General features: G+C 43.4%; 1 protein-coding gene across 1 annotated transcript in view; it reads right to left on the bottom strand.

Moving 5' to 3' along the window:
• The window catches only part of MTDH (metadherin), a 1,697,336-nt gene that overhangs the window by 696,167 nt on the left and 979,067 nt on the right, over positions 1 to 22,102 (bottom strand). The window lies entirely within an intron of this gene.

Below are 22,102 nucleotides of genomic sequence, written 5' to 3'. Positions count from 1 at the left end.
TGGACTGCAAAGCTATGGACCGCATCCATCATGGATCTCATTAACAGAGACATAGGAAACCTCCAAACACTGGACCCTACCCAGTTCGGCTTTGTTAAGGGCAGATCATGCCTCCTAAACCTGGTGGACATCTTTGAGACAGTTACCAACGTATAGACGAGGGAAAGGTGGTCCACACAGCCAACCTAGACCTTGCAATGGCCTTCAACACCATTCCCCACTCAGGTATTTTAGACAAACTCACCAGCCTGAACATAAACCCCTACACTACGAGATGTGTTGCCAACTGGCGCATGGACAGAACCCACATGGTAAGACTTGCGGGAGCTAGGTCTGACTATAACAAGTGGTGTTCCCCAGGGCTCAGTCCTAGGACCCCCTCCTGTTCGGCATATACTTCTCAGAGGTACAGGCAAGCACAGGAGGACTATGGCTGACCAAGTTCACAGACGACTGCAAACTAGGGGCTATAATTGACTCTCCGGCTGACACACACATCCTCCAAAAGGGTCTCACTGAGACAGATACCTGGTGTCAAAACCATGGCCTCAAGCTAAATGCCAAAAAGTGCATAGTCATCCCCTTTGGAAAAAACAAAGTACCCACAAACTACCACATAGGTGGTAGCCCCCTAAATACAGAAGATGTAATAAGGGATCTGGGGACCCAAGTAGATAGTAACCTCTCCTTTGATAATCACATTGCCAAAGTATTTAGAGAATCCTTCAATGTGGCCCACCTAATCACAAAAGGGTTTGCATCCAGATCGAAAGAAGTCATTGGGCCCCTCTACACATCACTTATCAGACCATCATAGAGTACAATACCCCATTTGGGATGTACCTTACACACCTGCAACAACTGGAAAGACCACAGAAGTACCTCACCAAGAGGATCACTGGCCTCAAGCAGATGCCCTATGCAGCTCGACTGAAGGAACTCCAGCTGTACTCGGTTGCATACCACCTACTCAGAGGTGATCTCTGCCTGACGTACAAGGCCATGTTCAACCCAGAATTGATGGACATGCTCCACCTAAAGAAAACCATATCCCCTCAAGCCACACGCTCCAGGGATCTAAACCTCAGAACAACAATAAATAGGAAGTGCTGGAGGGATAGATTCCTGTCCCAGAGACTTCCCATGCTCTGGAACAAGATTCCAATCTACATTGGGCAGAGCTCCTCGCTAACCCGCTTCAAGAGAAACCTTGACGAGTGGATGGGGAACAGAAAGTTTACCCCAGGGAATACTTCACTGGCTCTGTTGGACAGAAGTACAGGGAACTAATCTAAGGGGGCGGCGAAAGCCAACACATTCCGGCTAGGCTTATAAATGCCTTCAGGCAGACAGCCTAGTACCTACCTATGAACCTATGTGCAAAAGGTTAATCAAAACAGAGTCCGGGTATATTTTATACACCAGGCAAAGATCACCTATTAGAAGTCTTATGATACCAACTAGAGAGACAAGGGTAGGACATAGTGTTTACATACTGAACTCTTTTTGGAAGGAGCCTTTGTGAACGTTCCAGTCGCAGCATTTACCTGGGTCAGGTACATACCAAAGGGGGCATTATACTATAAGATGGGTCTGATGAGGAATGAGTATAGTGGTACAATGATGTCTCTGAACCTAGATGCCATGTCTTTACTTATAGGTTGAACAACACAGAAGGATTTTCTTACTACCTTGAACACTGGTAGTAAGGAATGTGCATTAAGAGAAAGTACAATTTTGTAAGACCTTACTATAAAAGTAGATGTTTGAACAGACCAATGTTGCAGTATTCCTGGCTTACGGAATGTATCCTGCCAAGGATACCGTACATCCGGACAGTCTACAAAATCTTGGTTACCTTCCTCCTGTGCTGTACATCCAACCTATGACTTGTGCATGGCAACTTAAGGAATTTTCAGGCACAAAAATCGTTGGGGCTTTCTTATCCCAGTGAGGAGGACTGAGGTGAGACAAAGTCATAAAAAGGAAGAAAAATGGTGGCGAACTTGGCCAAGGAGTTGAGAGAAGCAAAGCAAAATAGGGAAAAAGCAGGTCAGGTGTACATACTGGAACAGTGGTCTATTCAAACATCTACTGGAATATTAAAGTCAGACACAAGTAGACTATGTTTTTCATTAGATCACCATTGCAGTATTCCTGACTTACAGAACTTATGATTGTCAAAGCCTTTAGGAAGAAAGTGTGATGATTGAAGCAGAAGAGTAAAGACACCTAGCCTGTAATATTTCATGAAAGTATGAACAGAAGACCAGGACTAAGCAGCTGCCTCAATAATGGACTTGGAATCAAGGCCTTTGAAAAAGGCTGCAAAAGAAGCCATAGCTCTGGTAGAATGGACCATTCACCTATCCCTGAGATTATTTACCATGGAAAGAGTGAAAGAGTGTAGTGGAAAGGGTTAAGCACATGGAAATGGTCTATTTTGAGAATAAAGACTAATTTTTCCCTTCATAAGAGATAAACAGATTTTCCAACAGTTTATCTTTTCTACATAAAATACAGCAGGAATATGTATCCAGTGATTTTGAGACAGCTCAGTAACATCTTTTGGTATAAAGGAAGTGCCAGTTCTGAGACTAACCCTATCTTTATGAAAAAGCAGTTAAGGGAGAATGCATGAAAGCCAGCAGCTCAGAAACTTTTTTGGCTGACATTGTTTTCCAACCTATCACTGACGCAATCAAAAAGACAACTGATAATCTAGCTAAAGTAAGTTAAACACTATATGTAAGAGTATAAAAAAACAAATGGTGATTAACAAACATACATGAACAAATAAAACACCACTTGACAGTGAGAAACTAAGAAACCAAATTTAGTGCTTTTGTCCAAAAAGTACAGTTTTGTACCTACCATAAATGTAGATGTTCGAGTGTAGACACTGCTGCAGTCATTACACTTGGGTTATCCTGCCGTCAGGCGGTTCCCCAGTCGGCCTGAGTTCCAAAGTCTTGGTCCGGCGTCGGTTGCTGTCGCTTCTTCCCTGACGTCAGTGCACCAGGGGGATTTAAGATGGAGCCAACGCCATTTTCTTCAGTTTTTCTTGCCCCAGATGTCAGGTGCCCCCAAATAGGTAGGCCTTTCAAAATGCAAGTAAAATATATAATAGAAAAGCAAACAACCATTTTTAATCACCAGCAAATACTCCCTTTAGGAAATAAGGGTAGAAGACCTAGGTACGTACCAGAAAGTAAGAAAGGAAGGAGGGAGGGTAACCTGGACTGCAGCAGTGTCTACACTCGAACATCTACATTTATGGTAGGTACAAAACTGTACTATGTTCATCGTGTGACACTGCTGCAGTCATTACACTTGGGTGGAATCCCAAAGCTGAGATGGGGAGGATGGATCTATAAGGCATTAAGGGTGGCTATAAGGCCCTGCAGCACAGCAGTGGCAAAGCCAGCTCTGGATATGGAATAGGTTCATAGGTTCATACTAGGCTATCTGCCCTAGGGCATTTATAAGCCTAGCCAGAGTGTGTGTGGCTTTCGCCACCCATTTTAAATTAATTTTGCTATGCCCTTTTTCGAGGTTAGTATACTGTGCCTCTGTCTAACAGTGATACCCGGGGTAAACCTATGATCTCCCATCCACTCATCAAGATTCCTCTTGAAGAGAATCAATGAGGGACTCTGCCTAACCTGGACTGGGATTTTATTCCAGAGTGAAGGGAGCCTCTGGGTTATGAATCTGTCCCTCCAGCATGTCCTATTTATTTCAGTGCTGAGGTTCAAGTCTTTCGAGCACGTAGCTCGATGGGATTTGGATTTTCTGAGGTGCAGCATGTCCATTAATTCCGGGTTGGACATGGCTTTATACGTCAGGCACAGATCGCCTCTGAGCAAGCGGTATGCCACTGAGTAGAGCTGGAGTTTCTTTAACCGGGCAGCATATGGCATCTGTTTGAGCCCTTTGATCCTCTTGGTGAGGTACTTTTGGGGTCTTTCCAGTTGCTGCAGGTGTCTAGTAAGGTACATCCCAAAAGGGGCATTGTACTCAATTATGGGCCTGATGAGGGATGAGTAAAGAGGCATGATGACCTCCCCTGATCTAGATGTGAATCCCTTCATGATTAGGTGGGCTATATAAAATGTTTTTCTAACCACTTTGGCCACGTGGTTGTCAAATGAGAGATTGCTATCAACCTGGGTCCCCAGGTCCCTAATTACTTCTTCCATACTTAATGGATTATCACCTATGTGGTAATTTGTGGGCACTTTGTTTTTGCCAAAGGGGATGACTATACACTTTTTGGCGTTTAGCTTGAGGCCATGGCTCTGGCACCAGTTGTTTGTTTCTATGAGACCCTTTTGTAGGATGCTTGTGTCGGCTGGAGAGTCTATTATGGTGCCCAGTTTGCAGTCATCTGCGAACTTGGTCAGCCACAGTCCTTCCGTGTTAGCCTGTACCTTCGAGAAATATATACCGAACAATAGAGGTCCCAGGACTGAGCCTTGTGGGACACCACTTGTAACTAGTTTGGAGTCTGACATGGCTCCAGCAATTCTAACCATGTGGTTTCTGTCCTTGAGCCAGTTTGCAACCCATCTAGTGACATAGGGGTTTATATTTAAGCTGGTGAGCTTATCTATAATGCCCGAGTGGGGTATTGTATCGAAGGCTTTTGCAAGGTCCAGGTAGGCTGTGTGGACAACCTTCCCCTCGTCAATGGCCTTGGTGACTATTTCAAAGAAATCAACCAGGTTTAAGAGGCAGGATCTGCCTTCAACAAAGCCGAACTGGGTAGGATCCAGTGTCTGTAGGTCCCCAAAATCTTTATTTATGAGGTCCATGATGATCCTTTCCATAGCTTTGCAGACCAAGCTAGTCAGGCTTATGGGGCGATAGTTTCCAGGATCCGTTGAGGCACCAACTTTGTGGAGAGGGACCACTGTTGCTGTACGCCACTCTTTGGGTACATATCCTGTAGTAAGGCTGAGACTGAACAGTAGTTTTATGTTTGGGTTTAGTTCTTCTTGGAGTTCATGTAGGACGCAGCCTGGGACACCATCTGGTCCCATTGATGCTGTGTTTTTTGCTTTGGAGAGGGCGTCTCTTACCTGAGCATCTGAGATGTCAGGGGGGCAGCACTCTGCTGGGATATATATTTGCCCTTTTGTTGGGGGAGAAGTTTGCGCTGAACCTGTCTGCTTGGATGTTGGCAAGGTCTGTGGGTTCAGTGTATTTTTTGTCATTTTGGACTAATTCTGAGCATATCTGGGAATTCCCACTCAGGTTCCTAACATAACTAAAGAAAGCATTGTGATTATTCTTAGTGTCCTATGTAATTTTTCTCTCGAAGCTGGCCTTAGACGATTTTATGAGTGCCCGTAGTTTTTTGCTAATACTGATCAGAGATGCCTTCCCTTTTTAGGATTTTGCTCCATCCTGTAGTACCTTCCTCCTTCGATTGTATAGTTTGTTTATGGCTGGGGTCCACCAGACAGGACGCCTAACTTTGGAGGACTGGGTCTTGGTTTTATTTGGGATTGCATGATCCATGCATTCCTGAAGGTGTTCATAGAATGCGTTTATAAAGGATTCTGCGGTCTGGGCCGTATTTTCCACAGGCCCGGGGGCTTTGAAGGATTCCACCTCGGTTTTGAGGTGTGTGAAATTTGCTTTAGAGAAGTTTTTCACTGTGGTTTTCTGTGCAGGGGCTGGGGTCGAGATGTGAATATCTAGTGAGATTAGTTTATGGTCTGATCTTACCAGTGAGTGATACACTTCTGGTCTGGAGCATAGAGTCCCCATGCTGGTGATGATCAGGTCCAGTATGTTTTCCCCTCTTGTGGGAGTGGCAACAAGTTGTTCCATAGCATTTGAGTTTATAAATTCTAGGAACCTTCGGGCTAGGGTGTTGGAGCTAGAGTAATGCTCCCAGTCTATGTTAGGGCAGTTGAAGTCGCCCCATATAATGGTGTTTGGAGAGACCTTCATATTTTTCAGTGTTCTCAGGAAGGCCGAGTGGGGTTCCTGGGTTTGGGAGGGTGGTCTGTAGCAGTCTATAAACTGGAAGGCAGTTTTACCCACTGTTAGTTGCACATGGATAGTCTCTGATGCTTCGTGCTATGCCACCAACCTGGAGGTGTGGGTATCTTTGACGAATATTGATACTCCCCCTACTTTTGTGGTTCGGTCCAAGTTTTGGGGCCGAAAAACATGGTATGAGGTATAACCTGGTAGTGCTGGGGTGCTCTCGGGAGCCTTGAACCAGGTTTCTGTTACTGCACAGATATAGATGTTTTCCATGCTATGGAGAGTTTCGAGTGCATGCATCTTGAGGTTTAGACTTCTGGCGTTGAGTAGCATTACTCTTAGTTTCTTATCCCTTGTGATACATATGGAGGTGGCTTTGTCTTTTCAGCCTTGCCTAAAAAAGACACTATGGGGGTGGCAAGAGCCTTTGCCAATATCCGAAAGCCCAGGGGTGACAGGTGCAAGCCGTCCCTAGCGAAGCATCGTGCCTTGTCGAGCATGTCACCCCAGGCAGACAGACAGGCAATGGATCCCCTTTGAATGACACCAATACTTAAGCCAATTGTTGAAATTGAGCATCTTGTCTTCATATTGTGGCATCACTCTTGGTGAGGATAAGATGCTACTCAAGGTCAGGGTCATACCAGCCTGGGCTACATGCTCAGAGAGCTCCTCTATGTCTCTTTTCATGCAGTCCAGGGAGGTACGTCTCAGGTCATTCACACCAGCATGGACAATGACGGAGTCATATTTGTACTTGCCTTGGAGTGACCTGAGTGCTTGCGTTATGTGGCGGATCCTAGCGCCCGACAGGCAGCTCACTGTGACCTTGTTCAGCCTGGTGAGCGGGACGTCAGTGTGCCTGACGATAGAGTCACCTATTATAAGTGTATCAAGTGTGTTGTTTAGCCTTAAGGGCTGTGACTGTTCGGCACACTGGCTTTGTGAGCTATGTGTTGCACGTGTTTTATTTTGGGGTAGCGGCTGCTTGGGTGTCTGCTTTGGAGGTGTCTGCTGCTTAGGCAGATTTTTATTTAGAGCCTCCGAGTATGTTTTTTGTGTGTTTATGTGTTTGGTTTGCTGTTGTGGTAGGTCTATGTGAGACTGGAATTGTAGTGAGTGTGGTTTCCTTCTCCTCCTGACTGGTTATGCCAGTACTGAGTTGAGAGAGCTTAGCCTCCAGTTTGGCTATATGGTTGCATCTCTCACATGTGTTGGAATTTGTTGGGAGGAGGAGAGGGTTGTCTGTGTACATGAGGCAGTTGTAACATTACCTCAAGATTCCCAGATTCACCAGCTGGACCGGAGAGGCGATTGACAGCTGACCTTTGGACATGCTAGAATAGTATTGGGAATTCCTTTATAATTGAAAAAAAGGGCCAATGGGGAACAAAGTACTCGAGGGGAGTTTGTGAGGGTGTAGTGCTTTTAATTTTTTAGTGCTGACTTATATAATTACTTTAGTGAGCAAGTGCCGGGCTTTAGAGTGGGAATAGGGTGTTTATTATGAGAACTAGATCAGTTCTAAGGAAAAAAGTGAAGAGCAGACTTTGTGGAGCCGAGAATGGTTTAAACCCAATTAAGCAGCACTGCCCGATGCTCAGCTATGCGCAAAATCGCACAAAGCCGCGCTAAAGCGAGTTTTATACAGGGGGACTTGAAAGAGCTAGAAATTGGCACAAAACGGCCAATAGACTACCAAACTCTTGTGCTGGGAACACTCCTCCAGGGATAGATAGGCTGCTCCAAGCTCCCCACTGCCACTGGTGAACAAAGAAGCCTCCCTTTATCCAAGAAAGGAAATGGGCAACACAGGAACTTTCCAAAAGTCCAGAATACAGCAAAGCCTGTATTTGGACTACTCTAGGTCAGGAAAGACGGGAAACAAGGAACATTTTTTTATTTCTTTTTTGCAACAAACAGCAGGAAGATACAATAAATATGTAACACAGGCTAGCGCACGAGTGTGTAGCCTCGACAGGTAAATGCAACAAACAGGACAAACTTTAAAAGTGCAGGTGCAAAAACAACTTTAAACAGTTTAAAACAGTTCAAGAAGCAGAAACACTTGCAGTTTAGCTAGATAGGACAGTCGCCCAGGTAGTAGCAGGAAAAAAAACACTTTTATCAGGATAGCAGTCAATCTTTTAGCCTCTCTGCTGTTAGCACCACTCTGCAGGACCACGAGGAGCTTGGCTGAGAAGTAACAAGCGCACAAACTGCGCCAAAGCGGGTTTTATACAGGGGGACTTGAAAGAGCTAGAAATTGGCCCAAAACAGCCAATAGACTACCAGATTCTTCTGCTGGGAACACTCCTCCAGGGATAGATAGGCTGCTCTAAGCTCCCCACTGCCACTGGTGAATAAAGAAGCCTCCCCTTTATCCAAGAAAGGAAATGGGCAACACAGGAACTTTCCAAAAGTCAAGAATACAGCAAAGCCTGTATTTGGACTACTCTAGGTCAGGAAAGATGGGAAACAAAACAGTGTAAGAAACTTCTCTGTGTGGAAGATTTTCAGTCCATATATTTCTAGTTTATCACTGTATATAATCAGATCAGACAAAAGTAGTAGAAGTAGCGAATGTAAACTCGTCAAGTCAAAAAGTAATAATAGAAAATATATAATTCTACAGCATTACTAAGTATTCGAAAGTAATTCAAGCAAGGCAGGCAGTCTGTTTCCAGTCGAAAATCCTTTATTAAGTACACAGACAAGCGATCCAAGTAAAACAAAAATGGAGTAATAATTTCCTCACAAGCTTTCTAAATATATATATACTTTTGATCAGGCATGGGAGTGGTTTATTGTGCTGTAAAACAAAGCGTTATTGGTACACATGTTAAATTCACATCCCTTCCCCCATCAGTGTGACATTCGAGCTGGTCCTGCCCTACCTAGTAGCTGACATAATAATATATAGCCCTAATGTACTTTAATGGTACATCTTATTTAACCAAATTATTAAGTAGATTATTAAGTCTGTGATTTTATATACAAGGCAATATACTACATGGCTGGAAATATATAAACCTTAGTTCATTTTGCGATCAAAAATTATATATAAATATATACATATACATTTTGCATGTAAAAATCAGTTTCTATTTTCATAACCTATTGTTAACAAAGATCGCTTTCGTCCTTCTAGACTTCTTCGGGTCTGTGTACAAGAACCCTAAAAACCTATATAATTGTATAATTAGTTAGTATTGTTATTACCATCATTTTGAATAAAGTTGAAACAAAAGTTGAAAAAAAAAAATATATATATATATATATATATATATATATATATATATATATATATATATATATGATGGAAATAAAATATACACTTAAATTTCAAATGATTTAAAATGGTATTTAAAACCAATTTGTAAAAAAAATAAAATAAAATACAATTAGTCATGTAGACAATGTGGCAATTTTCTAAGTTCCAGTGCACTTTTAATTGAACAGTAGTAGTTTAGTCCAGGCTTTCTAAAAGAGATTAGACTGATTTTTACATGCAAAATGTATATGTATATATATTTATATATAATTTTTGATCGCAAAATGAACTAAGGTTTATATATTTCCAGCCATGTAGTATATTGCCTTGTATATAAAATCACAGACTTAATAATCTACTTAATGATTTGGTTAAATAAGATATCAAGTACATTAGGGCTATATATTATTATGACAGCTACTAGGTAGGGCAGGACCAGCTCGAATGTCACACTGATGGGGGAAGGGATGTGAATTTAACATGTGTACCAATAACACTTTGTTTTACAGCACAATAAATCACTCCCATGCCTGATAAAAGTATATATATATATATTTAGAAAGCTTGTGAGGAAATTATTACTCTATTTTTGTTTTACTTGGATCGCTTGTCTGTGTACTTAATAAAGAATTTTCGACTGGAAACAGACTGCCTGCCTTGCTTGGATTACTTTCGAATACTTAGTAAAGCTGTAGAATTATATATTTTCTATTATTACTTTTTGACTTGACGGGTTTACGTTCGCTACTTCTACTACTATTGTCTGATCTGATTATATACAGTGATTAACTAGAAATATATGGACTGAAAATCTTCCACACAGAGAGGTTTCTTACACTGTTTTGTTTTTAGACCCACTACACTTTAGTGGGTTGTTTTGAGACTTCGGGGATATAACAGAGATTACTTGTTTTTTGAAAGATGGGAAACAAGGATAATTTTTCTTTCTTTTTTCTTGCAACAAACAGCAGAAAAATGCAATAAATATGTAACACAGGCTAGCGCACTTGAGTGTGAAGCCTCAACAGGTAAATGCAAGAAACAGGACAAACTTTAAATTACAAGCGCAAAAGCACGGTAAAGCTGGCTTTAAAGCAGGGCGTTAGAAAGAGATAGGAAATGGCCCAAAACAGCCAATAAGCTACAGGTCACTGGGCTGGAACCACTCCTCAAAGGACAGATAGGCTGCTCAGAGCTCCCCACTCTCACTGGTGAACAAAAAATCTTCCTCCTATCCAAATAAGGATATGGGCAAACACAGGAACTATGACACAGCCCAGAGATCAGCAATACCTGAAGACTGGACTATTCTAGTTCAGTAAAGGCGGGAAACAAGGATTTTTTTTCTTTTTTTTTTACAAAGTAGCAGAAATTAGGTACAGAAACACAGTAAATGCTTTAATTCGGCTAGTGCACTTGAGTGTGTAGCCTACCAGTTAAACTAAGCAAAAACAAACTTTAAAAGTGCAAAAAAAACATCAGAAATACAGGCAGGAATGCAATAAAACAACTTTGCAGAGCTTATTTAGTTAAAGAAACAGAGAAGTCTACATATACAGAAAAGCAGCTAAAACACACAAACACTTCAGAAACCTAGAGCACTTGAGTTGTAGCAATATTAAGGCAATTACAGTTATAATAAATGCTCTGAAATCTACTCTATATTTCCAAAATGTTTGAGAAGCACAGTCAGAACACAAGGAGGTTCAGGCAAAAAAAAAAAAGTTTTTTTTTTTTTGAAAGGGAAAAAGGAGAAACAGAAGGCCTTATCAAATGTTCTCTCTGTACTAGGTAGAATGAGCTAATGACACTAGACTGGGAGGAGTGTCACAGATCAGATTTACAGTAGGGGCGGGCAACTGCAAAGCCGCCAAGTACAAGAGCAAGACACCAACTAGGCGGGAGGGTGGGGACAATAGCATACAGCCAGTAGCACTAGAGAAAGCCACACAGATAAAGATTTGTAAAGATACAGAATGCTTTTAACTGCAGACAAATTAGTTACTTGTGCAAATTAGTTAATAGAAATAAAATACACTCGAAGACTAAAAAGCAGACAATAAAAGTGCTATATATTAACTGTTAAAAACAATAATCTGTATAAATAATCGAAAAAAAACAGGATACTTATACATCTCAGCTGACAGCTGCGGTCAACAACTCTTATCCACTCTGCTCAGTGTGTACAGACAGAAACCCTATCAAAGTTAGGGCTTAAATACCAGAACAACAACTTTTTTTTTTTTTACAAGAACACAAAAGAACCAGCCCCCACTCAGCAGACTATTAACACAATATAGCCAAGTTAAAGAGAGACTTCAGCTAGAAACAATAGCCTACAGCCACTAGCACTAGAGAAAGCCACACAGATAAAGATTTGTAAAGATACAGAATGCTTTTAACTGCAGACAAATCAGTTACTTGTGCAGCTTAGTTAATAGCAACACAATACACTCGAAGACTAAAAAGCAGACAATAAAAGTGCTATATATTAATTGTTAAAAACAATAATCTGTATAAATAATCGAAAAAAAAACTTGTATATCTCAGCGGACAGCTGTGGTCAACTCTTATCCACTCTGCTCAGTGTGTATGTGAATGTATATAAAGGCAAATGGTAATGTTTGGTGAAGGTATGCACAGAACTTCATGTTGCTGCTTCTAAAATATCCTTGGTAGGCACTCCTCTGAGGTAGGCAGTTGAAGTGGCTGTTGCCCTGGTGGAGTGAGAACTAATACTGCTAGGTACAGGTTTCCCATGGTGGGTATAGCAAAAACGTATACAGTGAGCTATCCATTTTGAAACAGTCTGCTTTGAAATGGCTTTTCCCTGTGCTCTTGCAGCGTATGCTACCAATAATTGCTCAGATTTTCTGAAAGCTTTGGTTTTGTCCAAGTAGAAGCGTAACTGCCTGTGAATGTCCAAGGAATGTAGTAGTCTCTCCCCTTTGTTCTGTGGTTTTGGACAAAAAGTTGGCAAGTGAATAGTTTGGGTTAGAGCCACACTTGATAGCACCTTTGGCATAAACGTAGGGTTAGTTCTTAAGGACACCCTGTCCAGGTGGAAGATGAGGAAAGGTTCCACTGCCATTAGTGCCTGTAATTCCGAAACTCTTCTTGCTGATGTTATTGCCAGTAGCAGAGCAGTCTTCCAAGAGATGTATTTTAATTCTGCTGTGTTAGCTGGCTCAAAAGGAGGTAAAGTTAATTTTTCCAAAACAAAGTTGAGGTTCCAAGTTGGTGTAGGTGCTCTATGGGGCTGTCTCATGTTTTTAGCCCCTCTGAGGTACTGTTTGAGCAAAGGATTTGAAAAAATTGGTGGATCCGTGTTGTAATGAGCAGAAATGGCTGAGGCATGAATCTTGATGGATGAGAAGGAGAGGCCCTTGTCCAGCATCTCAGTTAAGTATTGAAGTATCTGAGGAATGGTTGGGACAAGAGGGTCAAGGCTGTGTGCTTGGTTCCAGGCACAGAATCTCTTCCATTTATCCGAGTAGGCTTTCCTGGTGCTGGTCCTTCTGGCCTCCAGAATGACATCCATAACAGCGTTGGAGAGAGGCAATGCTTGCTTGGTTAAGGGATTTTCCATGCAGCTAGATTTAAGGTCTTTAGCTGGCTGTGAAGTATCTGATTGTTGTGTTGTGTCAACAGCTGTGGGATTTGAGGCAAAATCCATGGTGGTTCTTGTGCTAAGTTCTTTAAGATTGGGTACCAGTGCTGGCATGGCCAGTATGGTGCAATCAGGATCATCTTTGGCTCTTCCTGCCTGGCTTTTATGAGTACCTTTGGAAGGAGAGATAAAGGAGGGAAAGCGTATACTTGTAGTTTTTTCCAGCTGAATAAGAGGGCATCCACTTTCCATGCTTGTGGATGGTAGCGCCTTGTGCAGAATTTCTGTATTTGGCAGTTTATTGGGGATGCAAACAGATCTATGTCTGGTTTCCCCCATTTTTGTGCTATCATTCTGAATATTTGTGGACTCAATTGCCATTCGTGAGGATCCATGATGTTTCTGGTTAGGTCATCTGCCAGTGTGTTTTTCTCTCCTGGCAGGAATTGTGCCTGCAGATGAACTGGGTAGTTTAAAGCTGTGTTCCACAAGGCCATGGCTTGTCTGCAGAGGGGGGTATGAATGTGTGCCCCCTTGTTTGTTTATGTACCACATAAAGTACAGTTGTGTACACTTACCATAAATGTAGATGTTCGAGTGTCTTCACTGTTGCAGTCATGACTGTAGGGTTCTCCCCTGCCGGCAGGCAGTCCTCGGTCGGCCAGAATCCCAAAGTCTGGGTCCAGCGTCGGCTGCTCAGCCATGCTCCCTGACGGCAGAGTGCCAGGAGTACAAAGCTGGCAGCCGACGCCATGTTCTCCAATTTTTCTTGCCCCATATGTCAGGTATTCCAAAACGAGTAAAATCCCATACCCTTTGCAAATGCACCTCAGAAGAAGGGTGAAGAAGGGAACCACACAAAAGAAAAAAATAAGAGGGGACAGGAGGGAGGGTAACCTGACTGCAACAGTGAAGACACTCGAACATCTACATTTATGGTAAGTGTACACAACTGTACTATGTTCATCGTGTTTCACTGTTGCAGTCATGACTGTAGGGTTGAATCCCAAAGCAGAATAAAAGGGAGGTGGTCATAAAGTAGAGGGGGCGGCTAAAAGGCCCTGCAAGACTGCAGAAGCAAAGCCTGCCTAGACTTAGAGTAGAGAGGTAGATTGTAGTGCTTAGAAAAAGTATGCACTGAACTCCAAGTTGCAGCTTCCAAAATGTCTTTGGTAGGAACTCCCCTGAGGAAGGCAGCTGAAGTGGCAGCAGCTCTGGTAGAGTGAGTTCTTATACTCCCTGGGATTTGCTTTCCATGGTGTGAATAACAAAATCTGATTCCATGAGCAATCCATTTAGAAATGATTTGTTTTGAAATGGCTTTACCTTGGGAACTTGAAGCATAAGAAAAACAATTGCTCTGATTTCCTGATGTCCTTGGTTCTTGTCCAGGTAAAAACTTAGTTGTCTGTGTACATCCAAGGAATGCAAGATCCTTTCCCCCTTATTTTGAGGACTCGGGAAAAAGGTTGGCAGGTGAATAGTTTGATTTAAAGCCACTTTGGAAACCACCTTAGGCATGAAAGTAGGATTAGTCCTTAAAGACACCCTGTCTTGGTGAAAAATAATATAAGGTTCCACAGCCATGAGAGCTTGCAACTCCGAAACTCTCCTGGCAGAGGTCAGAGCTAACAGGATGGCTGTCTTCCAAGATAAAAACTTGATGTCAGATGTGGCAGCAGGCTCAAAAGGAGGTAAGGTGAGTTTTTCCAAAACATAGTTGAGATCCCAGGCAGGAATGGGTGGAGATCTAAGGGGCCTTAAGTTCTTAGCTCCTCTGAGAAACTCTCATATGAGCTGGTGGGAAAAGATTGGAGGGTCTGTATTATAATGAGCAGAGATAGTAGAGGCATGTATCTTTATGGAAGAAAAAGAGAGACCCTTATGTAATAGGTCTGTCGGGTAAAGTAAAATCAGAGGAATATTAGGAATAAGAGGATCCGAATCCTGAGCCTGCATCCAGGTGCAAAATCTTTTCCATTTTCCTGCATAAGATTTTCTAGTGCTAGGACGTCTGGCTTCTAAAATGACATCCATAACCTGCTTGGGTAGGAGAGAATGAATCATAGACCCTGGATTAGCCAATCAGCCAGGCTGAGAGTTTTGACATGGGAGTGCAGAACCTGACCCTGGTGTTGGGACAGAAGGTTCGGAGTCTGAGGTAAAACCCAAGGGGGCTCCAGAGAAAGGTTTTTCAGTGTTGGGTACCAAAACTGTCGAGGCCAATTTGGGGCCAGTAAAATTATCATCTTGGGCTTGTCCTGTTTGATCTTTAATAACACCCGTGGAAGAAGAGGTAGAGGCGGGAAGGCATACCCAGAGAGCTTTCTCCAACTGAATGATAGTGCATCCACTTTCCAAGCTAGTTCGTGGAATGTCCTTGTGCAAAAAATCTGTAGTTGATGATTGAGGTGGGATGCAAAAAGGCCTATGTGAGGGCATTCCCAGACTGCTGTAATCATCTTGAATATTTCGGTGTCCAGCATCCATTCGTGTGGGTCTGACAGGTTCCTGCTCAGACTGTCTGTCAGGATATTTTGTTTCCCTGGTAGAAACTGAGCTTGAAGGTCCAGTTTGCAAGCTAGAGCTGTGTTCCACAGATTCATGGCTAGTCTGCAAAGGGGATAGGAATGTGATCCCCCTTGCTTGTTTATGTACCACATAACTGTGGTGTTGTCTGTCCATATCAGTAGTTGTCCTGGTTGTAGAAGATTCCTGAAGGCCAATAGAGCATTCTGAACGGCTAACGTTTCCTTTAAATTGATATGCAGGTGCTTCTGATCCTTTGTCCAAAGGCCTTGCAGACATTTGCCCTGCAAATGGGCTCCCCATGCGTAATCTGAGGTGTCCGTGGTTAGTATCTGACTGGCTGGAGGCAGACTGAAGGCTTTCCCTTTGTTTTGAGTACATGCCTTGGACCACCAAAGGAATTCCTTTTGAAGACAAGGCAGGACGGTGATCTGTGTGTCTAAACTGTGGCAATGCTGAGACCATACACTTTTTAGGTACCACTGTATTTTCCTCATATGTAGTCTTGCATATGGTACGAGAAGGATGCAGGAGGCCATGTAACCCAAAGCCTGCAGGAATTTCCTTGCAGATAGCTGAGTTAATGATGCCAAGGTTTTGAAAGTTGAAGCCAGCTGTAACTGTTTTTCGGATGTCAGAAATGCCATCTGGGTTGTTGTGTTTAGAAGAGCACCCAGAAAAGTTATCTGTTGTGAGGGTGTCAAATTTGACTTTTTTATGTTTACAGTGAATCCCAGGAACTTGAGAAGTTTCTGAACAAATTCCAGATGCTGGAGTAAGACATCCTTGCTGTCTGCTTGAATAAGACAGTCGTCCAGATAAGGGTAAATTTGAATTCCCTTGAGTCTGCAATAAGCTACTACTGGAGCCAGGCATTTGGTGAAGACCCTGGGCGCAGTAGACAATCCAAAGGGCAGCGCAGAGAATTGATAGTGCCTCGATCCGGCCTTGAACCGGAGGTATTTTCTGCACTCCTGCCTGATGGGAATGTGTAAATAAGCCTCCTTTAAATCCAAAGTTACCATCCATGCATCTTTGGTCAGCATTGGAAGTAGCTGCTGTAGAGTAAGCATCTTGAATTTTGGTATCTCGAGAAAAGTCTTCAAGACTGACAGATCCAGGATGGGTCTCCATGAATTTTGCTTTCTGGGGACTAGAAAGAGCCTTGATTAAAAACCTTGTCCCATTTCTGAAAGTGGAACCAGTTCTATGGCCTTCATAGCCAAGAGGGCTTCCACCTGGTTTAAGGCCTCTAACCATTGATGTTTTGGTAGATCCGGGCATCCGCTTGGTCTTGGTAGGGTATGAAAATCGAATTTGTAACCTCTTGAAACCACATCCAGAACCCACTTGTCTTGGGTTATACGAGTCCAATTTAGGTGAAAAAGAGAACGTTTTCCTCCAAGAGGGGCTTCCAGGCAAGAAGTTCCTGCAGCACAGCAGAGGGAGTCATTGAGCCTGTTTTCTATGAGCTTGAGATCTGTCCTCTCCACCCCTAGGGGTGGAAGCAGTCCACTGTCTTGGTCTGTAAGAGGTTTGCGTTTGGGGCCTTCCTCGGGAGAGTCTGTATCTACCCCTCTGAGGCTTGTCTGAATTGGGAAAGGACCAATTTTTAGTAGGCCAATTCCTACTAAATCTGGGGGGGGGGCTGTACTTGTAAGAAATCCTTAACCGTTTGCATGGATTTTGCCTTGTCCTCCCATCTTCTTTATCACCTCTTCAACCTTAGATCCAAGCAAAACATTATGCTGAACAGGAGCATCCAATAACTTAGCTTTTACTTGATCTGGCAAGTTTTGTTCCTTTAACCAAGCATGCCTTCTAATGACTGTGCCAGAGGCAGCAGCCCTACAAGAAGCCTCCAAGGCATCAAAACCACAGTGTAAACCATGCTTCCCTACTTGTTCAGTGGCATGCATTAAGTCATGTAATTCCTTATTATCTGCACAAGCGGAAATGGAAGTTAGCTTTTGTTTCAAAACAGACAGAAGAAATTGCTGGTATTTCAGCATATGAAATTGACAGTTTAGAGCCCTAATAGATAAAGTTGCAGAAGTGTACACTTTTTTTTGCCCCATCTTTCTAACGATCTGGAATCCTTCTCGGTGGGAATGGGGTTTTTAGCAGAAGCGGCCTTAACCCCCTTAGGGCCCTGAGAAATGGTTTCAGGATCAGCAGTAGGATTCTTGTATAAAAACTGGTGGGAATCAGGAACCCTATAATATCTGTCTGGCTTAACAGGAGCTGGAGGAAAAGAGTCAGGAGTTAAGTTAGCCTCAGAAAAGGCATCATCCACAATATCCCAAATAGGAGGGATTGCCAGGGGTCTATGTTGGGGAAGAAGAAGAAAATCCCTAAGTCTTTTCTTAGATTCCGAGTACTCCTGTCCTTCCCAGTGAAAATATTCCCTCATTTCATGTAAAGTTTCCCCAAAAGGAAAATCCTCAGGGGGAGAAGCTGAAGGAATGGATTCCTCAGCATCAGAATCCTCATAAGGAGGGAAAGAATAATCCAGGTCAGAAGAAGAAACTGAAGAAACAGAAGCCTGATCAGAGCAGTCATAATACAATTCCTGCCTTGGCCTTTTATCTGGAGGGGGATGTGAACCCCTAATCATAGTAAGTCAGTCCTCCGCCATCTTAAGTATCTGTTTCTGAGACTTGGGTCCCGGATCAGAAGAGGCCTGGGCTGTAGTCTTTGATTTGGAAGGAGTCTTTGCCTTTGTCTTTGGCTTTGCCTTTATCAGAAGCTGTGTAGGCCTGAAAACCCCCTCAGAAGCCGGTACCTGCACAGCGGCTCCGGACCGATCAGAAGGAGCATTGTCCGAAGGTCCTGCAACTGAAATATTCAAAGGCCTAGTTGGCTCCTAGTGGGAGTCCGTTTCGGCCATCGGTTCCGAAATGGCAGACAGGGGCTGCAAAAGCGCCTCACTGATGACGGCCGAACCTGAAGCTGGCTCTGCTTGTACAATATTGTCTGTTTTGGACCTCGAAGGCCTGTCTTTATCCTTGCGTCGTTTGTGAACTCCGGTAGTCGGAAGCGTGTCCGACGACATTTTGTAATTAAAACGCCTATCGAAGTAATGAAATGCAAAATTGTACCTTCGTTTAATCGTACGCCGATTAAATCTAGCACAAAACCGACAACTAGCTACGTCGTGCTCAGGGCCTAAGCAAGGAATACAGTAAGAATGAAAATCCTTATGAAGTATTTGCTTCCCACATGAAATACAATTATTAACTTTTTCTGACATCGGACTGGAGCAAGAAAAAAGTTTCCCCAACGGGGTACTTAGCTTTGAGTAGGAGAAGAAAATCTTCGGACTGAAGTACGTTAGAAAAAATTGTCAGGAGTCAGCCGACCGGAACTTGCGAGCTGCTATCACCGCACGGCAAGAAAGACTGGAGAACATGGCGTCGGCTGCCAGCTTTGTACTCCTGATGCTCTGACGTCAGGGAGCATGGCTGAGCAGCCGACGCCGGACCCAAACTTTGGGATTCTGGCCGACCGAGGGCTGCCTGCCGGCAGGGGAGAACCCTACATTCATGACTGCAACAGTGAAACACGATGAACATCTGTGGTGTTGTCTGTCTTTAGTAGGAGGTGTCCTGGATGTAGCAGGTCCTTGCAAGATATAACTGCAATTTGTACAGCTAGTATCTCTTATCGATTGATGTGGAGATGTCTTTGTTCTGCGGGCCACTCGCCCTGAATACATTTTCCTGCCATGTGTGCTCCCCAGGCGTAATCCGATGCATCTGTTGTCAGTGTCTGCCTGGCTGTGGGTTGAGTAAAAGGCTGTCCCTTGTTGAGGTGACAAGCTTGAGCCCCACCACTGAAACTCCTGTTGAAGGTAAGGAATTAGTGGTATAACTTGTTTTCTAATTTTGACAGTGTTGAGACCATACACTCTTTAGGTACCATTGTAGTTTCCTCATATGCAGTCTGGCATATGGAATTAGTAGTATGCAAGATGCCATGTAGCCCAAGGCCTGCAGAATGTTTCTTGCAGGGAGTTGGGTCTTTGTTGCCATTAAATGAAAATACTGAGTCAGTTGTCCTTGCTTGTCTGGCGTGAGATAAGCCATCTGGGCCATTGTGTTTAAGCTGGCACCCAGGAATATTATCTGTTGTGAGGGCACTAGTTTTGATTTCTTTTCGTTTACTGTGTACCCCAGGCAACTTAATAACTTTTTTATGTACGCCAGATGCTTTAGAAGAATGTCCTTGCTCTCTGCTTGGATTAGGCAGTCATCCAGGTATGGGTAAATTTGAATTCCTTTTTGCCTGCAAAATGCAATTACTGGTGCCAGGCACTTTGTGAAGACCCTGGGCTCAGTAGATAAGCCAAAGGGCAGTGCAGAGAATTGATAGAGCATTGAACCTGCTAGAAATCTGAGGTATCTTCTGCAGTTCTGTCCGATAGGGACATGCAGGTATGCCTCTTTGAGGTCCAAAGTCACAAGCCAAGCTTTCTTGCCCAGCAGGAGAAGAAGCTGCTGTAGTGTCAACATTTTGAATTTCGGAATATCCAGGTAAGTGTTCAGAGAAGAAAGGTCCAGAATGGGTCTCCAGGCTTTGTCCTTTCTGGGAACCAGAAAGAGTCTTGAGTAAAATCCTTGTCCTTGTTCTTGTGGTGGTACCTTTGGAATAGCTCTCATGTCCATGAGTGCTGTAATTTGTTTTTGAGCCTCTGCCCATTGATTTGGTGGCAGATTTGGCATTCCTTTTAACCTTGGAAGAGTGTGGAAGTGGAACCTGTAACCTTGAGATATGATGTTGAGAACCCATTTGTCTTTGGTGATGCAATGCCAATTGTGATAGAAAAGAGCCAGTTTTCCTCCTAAGGGGGCTGCCAAGAGAGAGTTGTTTGGTAGCTGTAGTGGAAAGTCATTGAGACTTGTTTTTTATAAGGTTGAGGCCTGTCTTCCCCTTCTTTCTGGCCTGGTGTACCCCATTGTCGAGGTCTGTAAGAGCCTTGTGTCTGACCTCTACCTCTTGGACTTCTGTATCTGTCCCTTTGAGGTCTGTCTGTGACTGGAAAGGACCAACTTTTTGTTGGCCAATTTCTGCTAAAACGAGGAGGTTGAACCTGTAAAAAATCTTTGACAGTTTGCATAGATTTTGCCTTATCCTCCATCTTTTTTAATACCTCCTCTGCCTTAACTCCAAACAACACATCTTGCTGCAAAGGTGCATCCAATAATTTGGCCTTAACATGATCTGGTAGCATATGTTCTTTTAACCAAGCATGCCTTCTAATGACAGAGTCTGTAACTACTGCTCTACAGGAGTGCCTCTAAGGAATCAAAACCACATTGCAAAGTATGTTTTCCCACTTGTTCAGCTGCATGCAATAAATCCCGCATTTCTTTTAAATTTGGAGGATCTGAATCTGGAAGCATCTTTTGTTTCAACTGAGAAATTAAAAATTGCTGATATTTTAGCATGTGAAACTGGCAATTCAAGGCCCTCACGGCTAAAGTTGCAGATGTACAAACTTTCTTGCCCCATCTGTCTAATGCTCTGGAATCTCTGTCAGAGGGGACTGGGTTTTTAGCTGATGAGGCCTTAATCCCTTTGGGTCCCTGAGAAATAGTTTCAGGGTCAGCAACAGGGCTTTTGTATAGAAATGTGTGAGAGTCAGGGACTCTAATACCTATCTGGCTTAACTGGGGCTTGTGGTAAGGAGTCAGGGTTTAAGCTGGATTCAGTGTATACATCATCCACAATATCCAACACTGGCGGAATAGCAAGGGGATCTGTGTTGAGGCAAAAAAAGGAAGTCTCTGAGCCTTTTCTTGGATTCTGAGTAATCCTGGCCTTCCCAGTGGAAATGATCCCTCATGGTATGTAAGGTCTCCCCAAAGGAGTAGTCCTCAGGCGGAGAGGCTGATGGAATAGATTCCTCAGCATCAGAATCCTCATAAGGGGGTAAGGAATACCCTAGGTCTGAGGATGAGTCAGAGGAAATGGACACCTGGTCTGAAGATTCATAGTCTGTATCCTGTCTGGGCCTTTATCTGGAGGGGGTTGGGACCCTCTGATCAGGGTGATTAGGTCTTCGGCCATTTTTAGCATTTGTTTCTTAGGCATGGAAGCCTGCCCTGGAGATAGCTGTGTCTGTTTCTTTGCTTTTAAGGGAGGTTTAAACTTAACAGAGGGTTTAATGGTTAACTGGGTAGGTCTGAAAACATCCTCTGAAGCTGTGGATTGTTCAGCTACTTCGGTTCCCTCTGTAGGATTAAGTTCGGTAATCTGAATACCAAGAGCGTCCGAAGGCCCAGCCAGCTCCACGTGGGAGTCGGAGGTGGTCTGTGGTTCTATTGAAGCGATCGTCAGGGGCTGCGTAGGCGCCTCGCTGAAAACCGGAGAACCGACGACCGGCCTAGAAGAGGCCTCGTCGTCAGTTTTGGGCCTCGGATGCCTGTCCTTGCACTTTTTAAGAATTCCGGTCTTCGGAAGTTCCGACGGCATAATGTAATTAAATTTTCTGCCAAAATAATGTCGGGCAAAATCAAACCAACGTTTAATAGTGCGCTTGTTAAACCTAGCACAAAACCGACAACCAGTGACGTCGTGGTCTGGGCCTAGGCATGGGATACAGTAGTAGTGGAAATCCTTATGAGGTATTTGCTTCCCACAAGAAATACAATTATTAACTTTTACTGACATCAGTCTGAGGC

This window comes from Protopterus annectens, chromosome 3.part0, assembly GCF_019279795.1.
Source record: "Protopterus annectens isolate FY-2018-M chromosome 3.part0, PAN1.0, whole genome shotgun sequence".
Classification (NCBI taxonomy): domain Eukaryota; kingdom Metazoa; phylum Chordata; order Ceratodontiformes; family Protopteridae; genus Protopterus; species Protopterus annectens.
The sequence above is the reverse complement of the archived record's forward strand: the minus strand, read 5'-3'. Positions and strand labels throughout refer to the sequence as shown.